At 40.1% G+C, this 17,494-nt stretch overlaps 1 long non-coding RNA gene across 2 annotated transcripts; it reads left to right on the forward strand.

Moving 5' to 3' along the window:
* Positions 1-8: 8 nt before the first annotated feature.
* LOC123065931 (uncharacterized) lies at positions 9-4,160 on the forward strand. 2 transcript variants are annotated; one of them, XR_006431178.1, is made up of 5 exons: positions 9-377; positions 686-763; positions 873-1,972; positions 3,561-3,637; positions 3,775-4,160. It is a non-coding gene; the product is annotated as an uncharacterized lncRNA (long non-coding RNA). The 2 variants fall into 2 exon arrangements; XR_006431177.1 differs by having other exon boundaries at positions 873-4,160.
* Positions 4,161-17,494: the final 13,334 nt, after the last annotated feature.

Raw genomic sequence — 17,494 nt, forward strand, 5'->3', positions numbered from 1 at the left:
CCTCCAGCTCTTCCTCTCGGGTCCCAACCCTGGGCTAGGGTTCCATACGCTGCTGCCTTTGGGCAGACCACGTAAACTGACGTCGATGTCCGAGAGGAGCGGGCCGCCGCACCGTCTTTCGCCTCCACCGACCTTCGAGGCACCCTACCCGTGGGACGACACCGCTGCCGCCTTGCGGAACTTCAGGGCAGGGCAGGGCGTGGTCGCGTTGCGGGCAACGAGGAGCGGCGCCGGCGCGTGCGTAGCCACTTAGCGAGAGAGGAAGGGAGTGTCGGTTGTCCTGATGCCCCAGCTCCGATTGTCCTGCCTGGCTGCCTCCCGAAGCCCCCAAAAGATCCATCCACATCCAGTACTGTAGCCACAACAAGTTTCTTCAGGTAATTTCTCCTTTGTTTTTTGACAAATCACAAGCTTTTCTATAAGTCCATGCCACTGATTGCTACCTTGTTCTTGTGATTTAGATGTAATTATTCCTGTGATGTAGATGTACTGATGAATTGTTTTGTCAAAATATGTTAAAAGGGTATTTTCTTCTATGAACTATGTGAAGAATCAACTAAGGAACAAAATGGGCGATGAATATTTGAACAATAGCTTGCCATAATAGTATTTTGCTACTATTATCGATATATGGCCATTGACTCATTGATGTTGTTATCTTACCACATATTTGTTGTCCTATTAGATTGCATTGCAATTTCTTTACAAGAATACCCAGGAGCAAATTCCTGGCTCCGCCACTGAATGGCGCCCGTGCCTTCGAGTACGTCATGTTACTACATCACCTCCACCTCCTTCATATTATAGGTTCATAGCATCGTCTGCTACGGCGTTGTCACTCTGAATTAACACTCCTTGTGGTGGCTTTCTAGGTCCCTCGGCATTCGTGCGGGTGTTCGCAGCGTCGGGCTTGGTCAACGAGTTGATGGGGTCTTCCGGCGTGACGCACCTGCTGTAGAAGTTGGTGTTCAAGGACACGGGGCACCGGAGCCACTTGCAGATCACGCGGGAGGTGGAGGCCATGGGGGGCAACATCGGCGCCTCCGCGTCCAGGTAGCACTTGGTGCACAGCTACGACATGCTCTCCAGGCATACATACCGCTGGCCGTGCGTTGAACATGCTTCTTTGATGATAAGTAACAGACTTCTTCCTCCAATGGCTGAAACAAGCTTTGTGATTTACTCCTCTAATTCTCTTTTGACATGCTGATTAATTCCTTGCAATTTTCTAGAGTAAATCCATTCTTACATATAAATTAGTATGCTTCATACTTGATCTATATATATGATCTATTTATTCGGTTCTCATTTGTTGTCATAATGTCTCATAACCTTGTAGTTTCTTCGAACTGGTTCTCAACTAATGTTGGCCCTGTTAAAGTTTTTTTTATGGAAGCATCCATTCAGTTGTAGTGCTTTTTGTGTGGTGCTTGGTCACCGAATCAACATACTTGAAGAGATAGCTTGCTTTTGTCCTTTACTTTTCCTTTTTATTTTTTCTAGACAATGCCTTTAAGAAATAGGAAATATGAATTCATATTAAAAATGCAAGAAAATAATCAGAAGATGATTAAGGTTTAGTTTTAGCAAAACATTTGTACTTAGGAATACTGTGTGCCTAGCGAATTTTGACACTCTCTTTCTCCTAACACGTTTCAGGGCCTTCATTTTCTCGAGTATGCCGCAGGCTATGTCGTGCTCTCTTAGATCACACCTCCTACACGCCCCTCATGGTCGCACATGCTGCTACCTTCCTTGATGGCCTCTTCGCCACCAGTGTGTGCCGCGACGGCTGTCGTCTCCATGCCACCCATCAGTAGCGGTGGCAACTCGACTCTTACCTTATGCACCCAGACCCATCTGCTTCTCTTATTTGATTTTGTGGGTTGCACTGATCTCTCTTAGTACATGTCTATTTGCAGAGAAATTATTTATAATTTAGTCTTAAGGGAAGACTGATCTAGTACTGGAGGTACATTTCTAAACATTGTGCTTTTTTCATCTGTGGGCACTTCACTGAACGAATTCTGATCCTCTAGGTCTATGAATTGTATGTTCTGATTTATTTTAAGCCGAAAATTTTGTCACTGTGTCATTTATTACATACATCTCTCTGGTTCTTCCCCCAAAACTAATGTCCTTATCTGCATTTTTGGTCAACTTCACATACACATACACACACACATATATATATACATGGTTTTGCCATCTAGCTAGAAGCTCATTGGTCAAGCATGCCACAAAACAAAAAGTTAGGCGGTGCAATGCATTTCTCGGAATTAACAACAGATAGGAGAGTTGCTAATTCACTTCTAATGAATGTGCTATGGAACCCCTAGCTTGATTATTCATTGGGAAGAAGAGGGCACTACAGTTCTGATCTGCTATACTTTTTAGAGACTTTCGATTTCCTACCTTGGTGCATGATGTCTACATGAATATTTTTATGGAAAGTCTTCTACCGTCAAGCCGCATGTCGGCGCCTTCGATGTAGAGTTGATTATACTGTCTATTCTACTGCAAGTAGGGAAAGGTGGCTCCGCGTATCCATATCCTTAGGTGTTAAATGTAGTTCTAGGACATATAGTATATGACTGAGTTCTTTCACCTCCTAATCCCGGGAGTAATTCAATTCAATACTTAGGCATCCACACTCCTGCTTGATCTATGTCCGAGCTCCCTCCTTTGCATAGCTAAATCTGATGGTGACTTACCGGACTAAACGGAATCGCTAAGTTGATGTTCCATGGAATTGCTAACCACCTCTCAAAGGTTTAAAGTTTGATCTCTTTGTTATTGATCTAAGAGAGAAATGGGTTCTGCAGCTCTGATGTGATAATATTTGTAACAAACAATGACAAAATCTACACCGTGCACAGACAATTACTTTGATGGTTGGGGAAAATGTAGTCATTAGTGCCTCTCTTTAAATTGTACATGTTGTAATATAGAAAAATTAGAGAAACATCTTGAGTACCATGCCCATGTACAGTGTTACTTACATTTCATATCCCTTAGATGAGAATAATCGAATGTATGAATATATGTATCTTTAGTAGTCATTTGATACCTTTTTCTCCATGTGGAGAGTCCAATTTGTGATATTCATCAATGGAACCAAAACATGTCCACTTTTGCTTCCTATTTCAAACTGATAGTGCTTCATTGATGGCCTACAACAGTATTTTGTTCCAATAAAAACATAACTCCTAATGTCTCAGTTGGTAGTCCCCGTTCCATAGTTCATGGCCTTTTCCTCCTCTCTCTGAGCGAAAAGAGCCCATGGGGCGGCAGCGTGAGGGCACCGGCGACGGTCCATTGGGTGGCGGTGCGGTGCTCGCCGGTGGATATATTATTGTAAATGCTTAAACTTTTTAGCCTGTAGTGCTTCCTAATCATAATACTTTAGTATACTTTTTGGCTCCTATTGAGTTAACATGCTACATCTGTACATCTGCCTTTGGGTGGTTTTCCCTTTCCTTACATATATTTAGTTCTGTATTTCCAAGCTATTGTTATCTTACTAGACTGAGTGGTTGGGTACGCATCCCTTTGTTTAGGACAATTACAACAATGAAGTAGGAGGAAGAAGGAATGCAGGCGAGCTTGTGAAAGTCACAACAGCAATGATCCACAGGTCAGCAATCTTGGTTCCTCTGCTTCTGCACTGCATATATATTTATTTTCTAGAAATCTCTTTTTTTTGCAATTTTTGTTATTTTGCTTACTACAAGTAACATGGAGATGCCATATGATTTTGTTCTGTTTGTAAAGATGCAGAAGTCAGAGGAGGAACCATGAATTTTGAACAAGCATTAGTTTGTGGCTCATGGACGAAGATTGCAAGTACTACTTTGTAACTAATTTAGCTAATCGCTCACCAAGTAGGTGATTTAGCTAATCGCTCACCAAGTAATTAATCTTTAATCTGAAGTTCTATATTCACTCTAGGACAATAGTGATACGTCTTCTTCGTATCTATAATTTTTGATTGTTCCATGCCAATATTATTCAACTTCCATATACTTTTGGCAACTTTTTATACTATTTTTGGGACTAACATATTGATCCAGTGCCCAGTGCCAGTTCCTGTTTGTTGCATGTTTTATGTTTCGCAGAAACCTCATATCAAACAGAGTCCAAACGGGATAAAAACGGACGGAGAATATTTTTGGAATATTTGTGATATTTGGGAAGAAGAATCAACGCGAGACGGTGCCCGAGGGGGCCACGAGGCAGGGGGCGCGCCCTGGGGGGGGGGGGGCAGGTGCACCCCTGACCCTCGTGGGAACCCTGTAAGGCGGTTGCTGCTCTTCTTTGGCCGCAAGAAAGCTAATTTTCGAAGAAAAATCTGGGCGAAGGTTTCAATCCAATCGGAGTTACGGATCTCCGAATATATAAGAAACGGTGAAAGGGCAGAATAAAAAAATGCAGAAACAGAGAGAGACAGAGAGACAGATCCAATCTCGGAGGGGCTCTCACCCCTCCCACGCCATGGAGACCATGGACCATAGGGGAAACCCTTCTCCCATCTAGGGAGAAGGTCAAGGAACAAGAAGAAGAAGAAGGGGGGCTCTCTCCGCCTTGCTTCCGGTGGCGTCGGAACGCCGCCGGGGCCATCATCATCACCGTGATCTACACCAACAACTTCACCGCCTTTATCACCAACTCTTCCCTCCTCTATGCAGCAGTGTAACCCCTCTTTTACCCGCTGTAATCTTTACTTAAACATGGTACTCAATGCTATATATTATTTCTCAATGATGTATGTCTATCCTATGATGTCTGAGTAGATTTTCGTTGTCCTATCGGTGATTGACGAATTGCTATGATTGGTTTAATTTGCTTGTGGTTATGTTGCTGTCCTATTATGCCCTCCGTGTCGTGCCAGAGTGAGGGATTCCCGCTGTAGGGTGTTGCAATATGTTCATGACTCGCTTATAGTGGGTTGATTGAGTGACAGAAGCATAAACCTGAGTAAGGGTGTTGTGGTGTACGGGATAAAGAGGAGTTGATGCTTTAATGCTATGGTTGGGTTTTACCTTAATGATCTTTAGTAGTTGCGGATGCTTGCTAGAGTTCCAATCATAAGTGCATATGATCCAAGAAGAGAAAGTATGTTAGCTTATGCCTCTCCCACATAAAACTTGCTCTCGGTCTAGTAAAGTAGTTAATTGCTTAGGTACAATTTTATAACTCCTACCACCACTTTTCCACACTCGCTATATTTACTTTATTGCTTCTTTATCTAAACAGCCCCTAGTTTATATTTACGTGCCTTTAATTATCTTGCAATTCTATCCAACAACACCTACAAAGTACTTCTAGTTTCATACTTGTTCTAGGTAAAGCGAACTTCAAGCATGCGTAGAGTTGTATCGATGGTCAATAGAACTTGAGGGAATATTTGTTCTACCTTTAGCTCCTCGTTGGGTTCGACACTCTTACTTATCGAAAGAGGCTACAATTGATCCCCTATATTTGTGGGTTATCAAGACCTTTTTCTGGCGCTGTTGCCGGGGAGTCATAGCGTAGGGTGAATATTCTCGTGTGTGCTTGTTTGCTTTATCACTAAATAATTTTTATTTGCTGTTCTAAGTTGTTCTCTATCATTAGTTATGGATATGGAACATGAAATACCAAAAAAATTAGGTGTACTCGCTACTCATGTAGATGGGGAACCTCCTAAAACCCTCGATGCTCATTATGTGAAAGATATTATGTACTACTTTGATAATCCTGAGAAAACCCCATTCAATTATGTTATGGAAGACACGTTGGATCAACGTGAATACTTTAGGGATTATGGCTTGACTCGAAAAGGGAAACTATTATGGGATCAAATTCATATGTTGCATTGGTATGCTCGTCAACTATGCTTGAGATATGATTATACTTGTTGCTCTAGGATGAAGGCTCCACACCTTTCCTTTTCATGCAAATTCAATGATGATAAAACCTTGGCTTCTTATGCTAATGGTATCTATGATTACTATGATATGGAACAAATAGAAGAATTCGTTGCTTTTATGGGTGCTTATGAAATTGAATCTTTGTTTAAAGAGTTTGAAGATTTTGATGATTCAGTTTATAGACCTGAAAATTTTGCTATACTTAAATATTGCTATGAGAATTATGAATTCAATTCCGATATTGATGCATTTATTGAGGAAGTCTCCGCTGCCAAGAAGAGACTAATATTTTGCAGGAGTCTATGGAAGAAGAAATTAATGAAACTATGAGCTCATTGGATGAAAAAGATGACGAGGAGAGCGAAGAAAAAAAGGAGAAAGAGCGGATTAGCTACCTGTGCCTAATACGTCTCCAACGTATCTACTTTTCCAAACACTTTTGCCCTTGTTTTGGACTCTAATTTGCAAGATTTGAATGAAACTAACCCGAACTAACGATGTTTTCAGCAGAACTGCCATGGTGTTATTTTTGTGTAGAAACAAAAGTTCTCGGAATGACCTGAAAATCCACGGAGATAAGTTTCGGAAAATATAAAAAATACTGGCAAAAGATGAAAGCCAGGGGGCCCACACCCTGTCCACGAGGGTGGGGGCGCGCCCTCCCTCTGGGTGCACCCTCCTATCTCGTGGGCCCCCTGCAGCTCCGCCGACCTCAACTCCAACTCTATATATTCCGTTTCACAGAGAGAAAAATCAGAGAGGAAGTCTCATCGCGTTTTACGGTACGGAGCCGCCGCCAAGCCCTAATCTCTCTCGGGAGGGCTGATCTGGATTCCGTTCGGGGCTCCGGAGAGGGGGATTCGTTGCCATCGTCATCATCAACCATCCTCCATCACCAATTTCAGTATGCTCACTGCCGTGCGTGAGTAATTCCATCGTAGGCTTGCTGGACGGTGATGGGTTGGATGAGATTTACCATGTAATCAAGTTAGTTTTGTTAGGGTTTGATCCCTAGTATCCCCTATGTTCTGAGATTGATGTTGCAATGACTTTGATATGCTTAATGCTTGTCACTAGGGCCCGAGTGCCATGATTTCAGATCTGAACCTATTATGTTTTCATGAATATAAGTGAGTTCTTGATCCTATCTGGCAAGTCTATAGTCACCTATTATGTGTTATGATCCGACAACCCCGAAGTGACAATAATCGGGATACTTCTCGGTGATGACCGTAGTTTGAGGAGTTCATGTATTCACTATGTGTTAATGCTTTGGTCCGATACTCTATTAAAAGGAGGCCTTAATACCCCTTAGTTTCCATTAGGACCCTGCTGCCATGGGAGGGTAGGACAAAAGATGTCATGCAAGTTCTTTTCCATAAGCACGTATGACTATATTCGGAATACATGCCTACATTACATTGGTGAATTGGAGCTAGTTCTGTGTCACCCTATGTTATAGCTATTACATGAGGAATCACATCCGACATAATTATCCATCACTGATCCAATGCCTACGAGCTTTTCATATATTGTGCTTCACTTATTTACTTTTCCGATGCTACTGTTACAATCACTACAATACTGCTATCTTTACTTTTGCCACTGTTACCATTACTATCATACTACTTTGCTACTAAATACTTTGCTGCAGATACTAAGTTATCCAGGTGTGGTTGAATTGACAACTCAACTGCTAATACTTAAGAATATTCTTTGGCTCCCCTTGTGTTGAATCAATAAATTTGGGTTGAATACTCTACCCTCGAAAGTTGTTGCGATCCCCTACACTTGTGGGTTATCAAGACTAATTTCTGGCGCCGTTGCCGGGGAGCATAGCTCTATTCTTTGAGTCACTTGGGATTTATATCTGCTGATCACTATGAAGAACTTGAAAGATCAAAGAACTAAAATTTATCCCTCAACTATGAGGGGAGGTAAGGAACTGCCATCTAGCTCTGCACTAGATTCTCCTTCTGTTATGAGTAAGCTTGCGACACCTAAACCTGCTACTGCTATGAATTCTGATATGTCGCATGTTATTGATGATGCCACTTCTGCTATGCATGATACTTATGATGAACCTACTTCTACGATTGATACTACTATGCCATTAGGTGAATATCTTGATGAACAACTTGCTAGGGTTAGGGAGAATAAAATTATTGAAGATGCTATTATTAATGATAGTGATGATGAAAGTTCTCCCCCTGATTATGAATTACCTGTTGTTTCTGAGGGTTATGTTATGGATGAAGAAACCGCTAGAGATTTTCTTGCTTGCAATGATAGATCAGATCTTAAGGAACTATTAGCTAAGCTGAAACAAAAGACTCTGAATGCTAGAATGAAACATGACCCTGCTTTCGCCACTTCACCTATCTTTGTTACTGATAAGGATTATGAATTCTCTGTTGATCCTGAGATTATTACTTTAGTTGAATCCGATCCTTTTTATGGCAATGAATCTGAAACTGTTATGACACATCTTACCAAGTTGAATGATATAGCCACCCTATTTACTAATGATGAGAAGTCTCGCTATATTATATCCTTAAGATATTTCCGTTCTCATTAATGGGTGATGCTAAAACTTGGTTTAATTATCTTGATCCTAGTTGTGTGTGTAGTCCCCAGGATATGATTTATTACTTCTCTGTTAAATATTTCCCTGCTCATAAGAAAGAAGCTGCCTTGCGGGAAATATATAATTTTGTGAAAATCGATGAAGAGAGTCTCCCACAAGCTTGGGGGAGGCTTCTACGATTACTTAATGCTTTTCCTGAGCACCCTCTTAAGAAAAATGAAATACTTGATATCTTTTATAATGGACTAACTGATGCTTCCAAGGACCACCTGGATAGTTGTGTTGGTTGTGTTTTCAGGGAAAGAACAGTCGACGAAGCTGAATTAGTATTGAACAATATGTTGACAAATAAAAATAATTGGACTCTTCCTAAGCCAATTCCTGAAGCAATTCCTAACCCAATTAAGCCAACTCCTGAGCCTATTCCTAAACCTACTCCGAAGAAGAGAGGTGTTCTATTTCTCAGTCCTGAAGATATGCAAGAGGCAAAGAAATCAATGAAAGAAAAAGGTATTAAAGCAGAAAACGTTAAGAATTTACCTCCTGTTGAAGAGATGCATGGTCTTAATATACGACTTGAAGAAACACATTGTCTTGATAACCCGACACAGGTAGTAAAGGTAAATTCTCTCTATAGATATGATAAAGTTGAAATTCCGTCTACTAGACTTGCTAGCCCATGCTTAGATGAATTTGATAATTTTATGGATAAACAAGCAAATTTCAATGATTATGTTAGTATAGAATTGAAAAATAATGCTTATATGATAGGAAGCTTGAGTGATTATATGTCTACAGTTAAGGGTGAACTTAAACTCATAGTAAACATGCTTCTATGGTTACCACTCAAGCTGAACAAGTACTTAAGGCTCAGAATGAATTGCTAGATGAACTAAATAATAAACATGATTTTGCTATTAGAGTGGCTACTAGAACTGGTAAAATGACTCAGGAACCTTTGTATCCTGAAGGCCACCCTAAGAGGATTGAACAAGATTCTCAGAATAATAATCTAGATGCTCCTAGTTCTTCTAAGAAGAAGAAAAAGAAAAGTGATAGGACTTTGCATGCTTCTAGTGAACCTAATATGAAAACACCTGAGAATCCTAATGATACTTCTATCTCTGATGCTGAAACACAATCAGGTGATGAACATGAACCCGATAATAATGCTAATAATGATGTTCATGTAGATGCTCAACCTAGTAACACCAATGATATAGAAATTGAACCCGTTGTTGATCTTGATAACCCACAACAAAGAAATCAACGTTTTGATAAGAGAGATTTTGTTGCTAGGAAGCATGGTAGAGAAAGAGAACCATGGGTTTAGAAACCCATGCCCTTTCCTCCTAAACCATCCAAGACAAAGGATGATGAGGACTTGAGCGCTTTGCTGAAATGATTAGACCTATTTTCTTATGCATGCGCTTAACTAATATGCTTAAAACAAACCCTTATGCTAAATACATGAAAGATATCATCACTAATAAGAGGAAAATACCTGAAGCTGAAATCTCCACTACGCTTGATAACTATACCTTTAAGGGTGGAATACCTAAGAAACTTGGTGATCCCGGAGTACCCACTATACCTTGCTCCATAAAAAGAAATTATATTAAAACTGCCTGATGTGATTTAGGAGCCGGTGTTAGTGTTATGCCTCTTTCCTTGTACTGTAGACTTGAATTAAGTAAGTTGACACCTACTGAGATATCTTTGCAAATGGCTGACAAATCAACTGCTATACCTATTGGCATTTGTGAGGACGTGCCTGTTGTTGTTGTGAATGTTACTATCTTAACAAACTTTGTCATTCTTGATATTCCTGAGGACGACAGTATGTCGATTATCCTTGGTAGACCCTTTTTAAATACTACAGGTGCTGTTATTGATTGCAACAAAGGCAATGTCACCTTTCATGTTAATGGAAATGAGCACATGGTTCATTTTCCGAGGAAACAACCTCAAGTTCATAGCATAAATTCTATTGGGAAAATTCCATCAATTATATTTGGAGGTTTTGAATTTCCTCTTCCTACTGCAAAGAAAAAGTATGATATTCTTATTATTGGGGATTTTTATATCCCTGTTGAGGTAACCTAGTGACACTTTGAAATTTCTCCAGTTTTATGTGATTCGGAATAAGTTTGTTAACAAGACTTGATCAACCTTGTTAGTGGATTCCTTTTGATGATCATGAGATGGATGAAACTAGACGGCACAACCTTCTGTACCCTCTTTTTACTTTCTTTTTATTTAAAAGAAATAAAGCAAAAATAGTATTATCTGTCTATTTTTTGAATTATCTGTGCAATAAAAAATATCCCGAAAATAAAAGTGCTCCAAATGCCCTGCAAATTTAGTATGATTTTTTATGGAATATTTGAGGATTTTAGGCACTAACAACACTGCAGGAGGGGCAAGCACCTGGCCACGAGGGTGGAGGGCGCGCCGACACCCCCTGGGAGCGCCCCCTATCTCGTGGGCCCACGGTGGCCCCCCTCCACTTATTCCTGCACCCACACACTCCATATTCTTCCCAAAAAAATCCCCATCCAGCTCAAGCATGAGTTCTAGCTCATTTTGCTGCGATTTTCAATCTCCTTGCTCAAAGCCCCATTCACAAAACTGCTTTGGGAGATTGTTGCTTGGTATGTGACTCCTCCATTGGTCCAATTAGTTTTTGTTCTAGTGCTTTATTCATTGCAATTTTTTGCTGCATAGGTGACCCTGTTCTTGAGCTTGCATGTTAAATTTATGAGGTCTCAAGCAATTATAATCCATGATATAGGCTCTAGGCACTTGTAGGAGTAGTTGCTACCAATCTTGTTTAATTTTATTTACTTTTATTTTGAAGTTACTAAAGTTTCAGAAATTTTCAGAAAATGTTAAAGAGATTTTTGAGGGGCTCTTCAAGCCAAGGATCTCAAGATAAACAAGCTAAAGAGAAGGAAAAAGCCAAGTATAATATTCCTCGCACAGAGGAAGTACGGCCGTGTGAATGTCCCTGTGATGATTTCTTGAGAGAAGCTGGAATATATGAAGACTTTTGTTCTTTGATTGAAAATGCTGGCCTCACCGACTTCCTCCACGACCAAATCGATCAGTATCTCTTACTCACCAATACTTACGTGCAAAACTTTTATTATTATCCTAAGAAGTCACCGGCTTCAGTATCATTTCATTTATATGATGAATTCAGGGAAATGTTTTTACGTAATTTTTGTGCGGTGTGTAGAATACCCTTTGAGGGCAAGTTAGATGAACCACATCATAAAGATGTGGATGGTTTTGTTAACACCATTACCGTAGGGGATCGAAAGAAGGGTTCCAATGCGAGAATCTCTAGCATAGACTTTCCTGTTCTACGCTACTTTGCCATATTTGCTAGTTGATGCTTAATTGGTCGTGGAAATAGTGGAAACTTCAATGTTCCTGATATTATTATCCTTCTCCATGCCTTGTTTGGTGATAATAGTTTTAGTATGTGTGCGGTTATTGCTAAACGGCTAAGCATGAATCATACAAAAGCACCCATCTTTGGAGGTATCTATGCTGCACGTCTTGCTAAACATTTTGAGATACCTATTAGGCACCATGAGAAAGAGGAGACGATTTTGCCTCCTTACATTTTAGATTAAAGGAGCATGGTAGCACATGAGTTTATTGTTCATAATGATGATAAGATGCTACTGTATAACTTGAGATTTAATAAGAAACACAATGAGACTATTATTCTACCTGCACCTCTGTTGTTTGATTTTACTGCAGATAATTATCTTGTCATGCCGGAAGCGATGTACGCTCATCGAGGCCAAGCATCCACTCCAGAGCCTGAGCCGGAACCTTCACTGGACCCTTATCGTGCATCATCTTACCTGTGGGATCCGGAGGAGATTGCCAGCCAGTGGTATCTTGATTTCACCCCTCAGTACACAGGGGAGAGTAGCCGCGGTCCTTTGCATTAGACCACCTTAGGACAAAAGCTTAAGCTTGGGGGAGTATGTATCTCTCACCGATTTTACATTCATGTTCACACACTATTATAGCTGTCGGTGCTCATACTCTTTCATTGTATTATCCATGCTAGTTTAATTTTCTTTATTTTTCTAGCCTTCTTCTTGTGTGCTTGGTAAACTTTAAGAAAAATAAAACAAAATTAGTTAGTCTAATTTCCATGCTTGTAGTAGTAATTAAAAATGGAAACCCGAAAAGATTTCTCGTTCTTCTTTTACTTGTTGGGAGCTTTCCCGTGTAAATAGTTTTATTTTCTTTTCCTTCCTTTGGGGGTCGAGAGTGGAAGACCATATTGAAAATGTTTAGCGGCTCTCATATGCATGATTTATTATTTAACTTAGAGCCCACATTACTTTGTCTCCTCTCTTGAGTTGAATGCCTGCAGATTCCAGCTTAGTCCAATGCACGTGCACTATTATTATTATACACATCGTTTGGTCGTGCAAGTGAAAGGCAATAATGGCAATATATGATGGACTGATTGAGATGAGAGAAGCTGGTATGAACTCGGCCTCTCTTGTTTTTGTAAATATTATGAGTTCATCATTCCTGATTCAGCTTGTTATGAAGTAAACATATTTGCAATGACATTTAGAGATTTTAGTTGCTTGTGCCATGCTTGATTAGTTATGAGTTCTAATGGTCTACCTTGCGTGCAAACATGCTATTAAAATGATTATGATGTGGTATGATGGGATGGTAGCCTCCTTTGAATAAATTGAGTGACTCGACTTGGCACATGTTCACGCATGTAGTTGAAACAAATCAACATAGCCTTCACGATATTTATGTTCATTGTGGATTATATCCTACTCATGCTTGTACTCGGTGTGAATTAATTTTAATGCATGTTTATGACTGTTGTCACTCTCTCAGTTGGTCTCTTCCCAGTCTTTTGCTAGCCTTCACCTGTACTAAGCGGGAATACTGCTTGTGCATCCAAACTCCATAAACCCCAAAGTTGTTCCATATGAGTCTACCATACCTTCCTATATGTTGTATCTACCTGCCGTTCCAAGTAAATTTGTATGTGCCAAACTCCAAACCTTCAAATGAAATTTTGTTTTGTATGCTCAAGCAGCTCATGTTTCAACTAGGGCTGTCTGTATCTTCCATGCTAGGTGAGTTATTCTCAAGAGGAGTGGACTCCGCTCCTCACTCACGAGAAAGGGCCGGTAACCGGGATGCCCAGTCCCATGATCCAAAAAGATCAAAGCAAATCAAAATAATTAAACAAAACTCCCCCATGGCTGTTGTTAGTTGGAGGCACTCTTGATTTCGAGCAAGCCATGGATTGATGCTTGTTGGTGGTGGGGGAGTATAAACTTTTACCATTCTGTTTGGGAACTGCCTATAATGCATGTACTATGGAAGATATAGCCATCTCATAGTTGTTGCGTTGACAGTGAAAGTATGCCACTCAAAATGTTATTTATCTCTCTATTTCAAAATCGAGCTCTGGCACCTCTACAAACCCCTGCTTCCCTCTACGAAGGGCCTATCTATTTACTTTTATGTTAAGTCATCACCCTCTTATTAAAAAGCACCCGCTGGAGAGCACATTGTCATTTGTATGCATTACTGTTAGTTTATATTGGGTATGACTTGACTAGATCTCTTTTACCATGAATTACAATGTTTAGTCAGTCCTTGATCTTTAAAGGTGCTCTGCATTTATGTTTTGCGGTCTCAGAAAGGGCTAGCGAGATACCATCTTGTTATGTCATATTATGATTGTTTTGAGAAAGTGTTGTCATCCGAGTTTTATTATTATGGCTCGCTAGATGATTATGCCATTGATATGATTAGTTGTGAGACCTGAGTGTTATTGTGAGTATGGTTAGCTCATAATACTTGCTGGAACTTGAATGCTGGCTTTACATATTTACAACAACAAGAGCAAACGGAGTTTGTAAAAGTTTTTCTTTATCATTTATCAACTGAATTGCTTGAGGAAAAGCAAAGGTTTAAGCTTGGGGGAGTTGATACATCTCCAATGTATCTACTTTTACAAACACTTTTGCCCTTGTTTCGGACTCTAATTTGTATGATTTGAATGAAACTAACCCGGACTGACGCTGTTTTCAGCAGAACTGCCATGGTGTTATTTGTGTGCAAAAACAAAAGTTCTCGGAATGACCTGAAAATCCACGGAGATAAGTTTTGGAAAATATAAAAAATACTGGCAAAAGATGAAGGCCAGGGGGCCCACACCCTGTCCACGAGGGTCGGGGGCGCGCCCTCCGCCCTCGGCGCGCCCCCTATCTCGTGGGCCCCCTACAGCTCCGCCGACCTCAACTCCAAATCTATATATTCTGTTTCGCGGAGAAAAAAAATCAAAGAGGAAGTTTCATCGCGTCTTACGATACGGAGCCGCCTCCAAGCCCTAATCTCTCTCGAGAGGGCTGATCTGGAGTCCGTTCGGGGCTTCGGAGAGGGGGATTCGTCGCCATCGTCATCATCAACCATCCTCCATCACCAATTTCATGATGCTCGCCGCCGTGCGTGATTAATTCCATCGTAGGCTTGCTGGACGGTGATGGGTTGGATGAGATTTACCATGTAATCAAGTTAGTTTTGTTAGGGTTTGATCCCTAGTATCCACTATGTTCTGAGATTGATGTTGCTATGACTTTGCTATGCTTAATGCTTGTCACTAGGGCCCGAGTGCCATGATTTCAGATCTGAACCTATTATGTTTTCATGAATATAAGTGAGTTCTTGATCCTATCTTGCAAGTCTATAGTCACCTATTATGTGTTATGATTCGACAACCCCGAAGTGACAATAATCGGGATACTTCTCGGTGATGACCGTAGTTTGAGGAGTTCATGTATTCACTATGTGTTAATGCTTTGGTCCGGTACTCTGTTAAAAGGAGGCCTTAATATCCCTTATTTTCCATTAGGACCCCGCTGCCACGGGAGGGTAGGACAAAAGATGTCATGCAAGTTCTTTTCCATAGGCACATATGACTATATTCGAAATACATGCCTACATTACATTGATGAATTGGAGCTAGTTCTGTGTCACCCTATGTTATAGCTATTACACGAGGAATCGCATCCGACATAATTATCTATCACTGATCCAATGCCTATGAGCTTTTCATATATTGTGCTTCGCTTATTTACTTTTCCGACGCTACTGTTACAATCACTACAATACTGCTATCTTTACTTTTGCCACTGTTACCATTGCTAGCATACTACTTTGCTACTAAATACTTTGCTGCAGATACTAAGTTATCCAGGTGTGGTTGAATTGACAACTCAACTGCTAATACTTAAGAATATTCTTTGGCTCCCCTTGTGTTGAATCAATAAATTTGGGTTGAATACTCTACCCTTGAAAGTTGTTGCGATCCCCTACACTTGTGGGTTATCAATGCCCACCTTCTAATGAGAGAAACTCTTCAACTCATACATTGTTTAATTTCCCTTCGTGCTTACCGAAGGATGATTGCTATGATCCCGTTGAATGTCTTGAAATATCCCTTTTTGATGATGCTTGCTATGCTTGTGGCCAAGATGCCAATATGAATTATGCTTATGGAGATGAACTTGCTATAGTTCCTTATGTTAAACATGAACTTGTTGCTATTGCACCCACACATTATAGTCCTATTATCTTTTTGAATTCTCCAAACTACACTATATAGGACAAGTTTGTGCTTATTAAGGATTTTATCGATGGGTTGCCTTTTACTACTACACATGATGATTTTGATGAATGTAATATGCATGTACTTGCTGCTCCTACTTGCAATTATTATGAGAGAGGAACTATATCTCCACATCTCTATGTTTCCAATATGATAGAATTGCAAGAAACTGCTTATACTATGCATTGGCCTTTACTATGTGTGCATGAATTGTTCTTTTATGACATGCCGATGCATAGAAAGAGAGTTAGACTTCATCATTGCTTGATATATGTTACTTTGTGCTCACTAGTAAATTACAAATCATTGTTAATTAAAATTGGCTTTGATATACCTTGGGATCCGGGTGGATTCATTACTTGAGCACTATATGCCTAGCTTAATGGATTTAAAGAAAGCACTGCCAGGGAGACAACGCGGAAGTTTTAGAGAGTCATTTATTTCTGTTGAGTGCTTTTATAAAGCTTAAAAACAAAAAAAATAAAGAGTGGAACCCAAAACTTTTCAAAAAGGAAAGTGAAAGTGAGAGAGACAAGCATTGTTGAAGTGGGAGATCTCCTTGAACTTGTTCATGCTCACGGAAACTTTGTGAATCTTAATTACAGAAACTTTTCATCAAAAATAATTATCCCCTTGTACAATAATGTGCTAAGGTTTGCCTTTAGGATGTTTGCAATGCTTGTTGGTTTGTACGGTGCAGGACAGAAACTTTGGCTGTAGTGTGCGATTTTACATTTTTTATTGGAACATCAAACTGTTCTGAAACTTTTTGCACTGTATTTATATACAAATTTTTTATTTTTTCTAATTTTGGTAGAATATTTGGGGTACCAGAAGTATGGTGAATGTTCAGATTGCTACAGACTGTTCTGTTTTTGACAGCTTCTGTTTTTGATGCATAGTTTGCTTGTTTTGATGAAACTATCAATTTCTATCAGTGGATTAAGCCATGGAAAAGCTATATTACAGTAGACACAATGCAAAAACAAAATATGAATTGGTTTGCAACAATACTTAGAGTAGTGATTTGCTTTATTATACTAATGGATCTTACCGAGTTTTCTGTTGAAGTTTTGTGTGGATGAAGTGTTCGATCGAGGAGGTCTTGATATGAGGAAAAGGAAGAGAGGCAAGAGCTCAAGCTTGGGGCTGCCCAAGGCGCCCCAAGTAAATATTCAAGGAGACTCAAGCATCTAAGCTTGGGGATGCCCTGGAAGGCATCCCCTCTTTCTTCAATAAGTATCAGTATGTTTTCGGATTCGTTTCGTTCATGCGATATGTGCAAGTCTTGGAGCGTCTTTTGCATTTAGT

The sequence above is a fragment of the Triticum aestivum genome, chromosome 3B, assembly GCF_018294505.1.
Source record: "Triticum aestivum cultivar Chinese Spring chromosome 3B, IWGSC CS RefSeq v2.1, whole genome shotgun sequence".
Lineage (NCBI taxonomy): Eukaryota > Viridiplantae > Streptophyta > Magnoliopsida > Poales > Poaceae > Triticum > Triticum aestivum.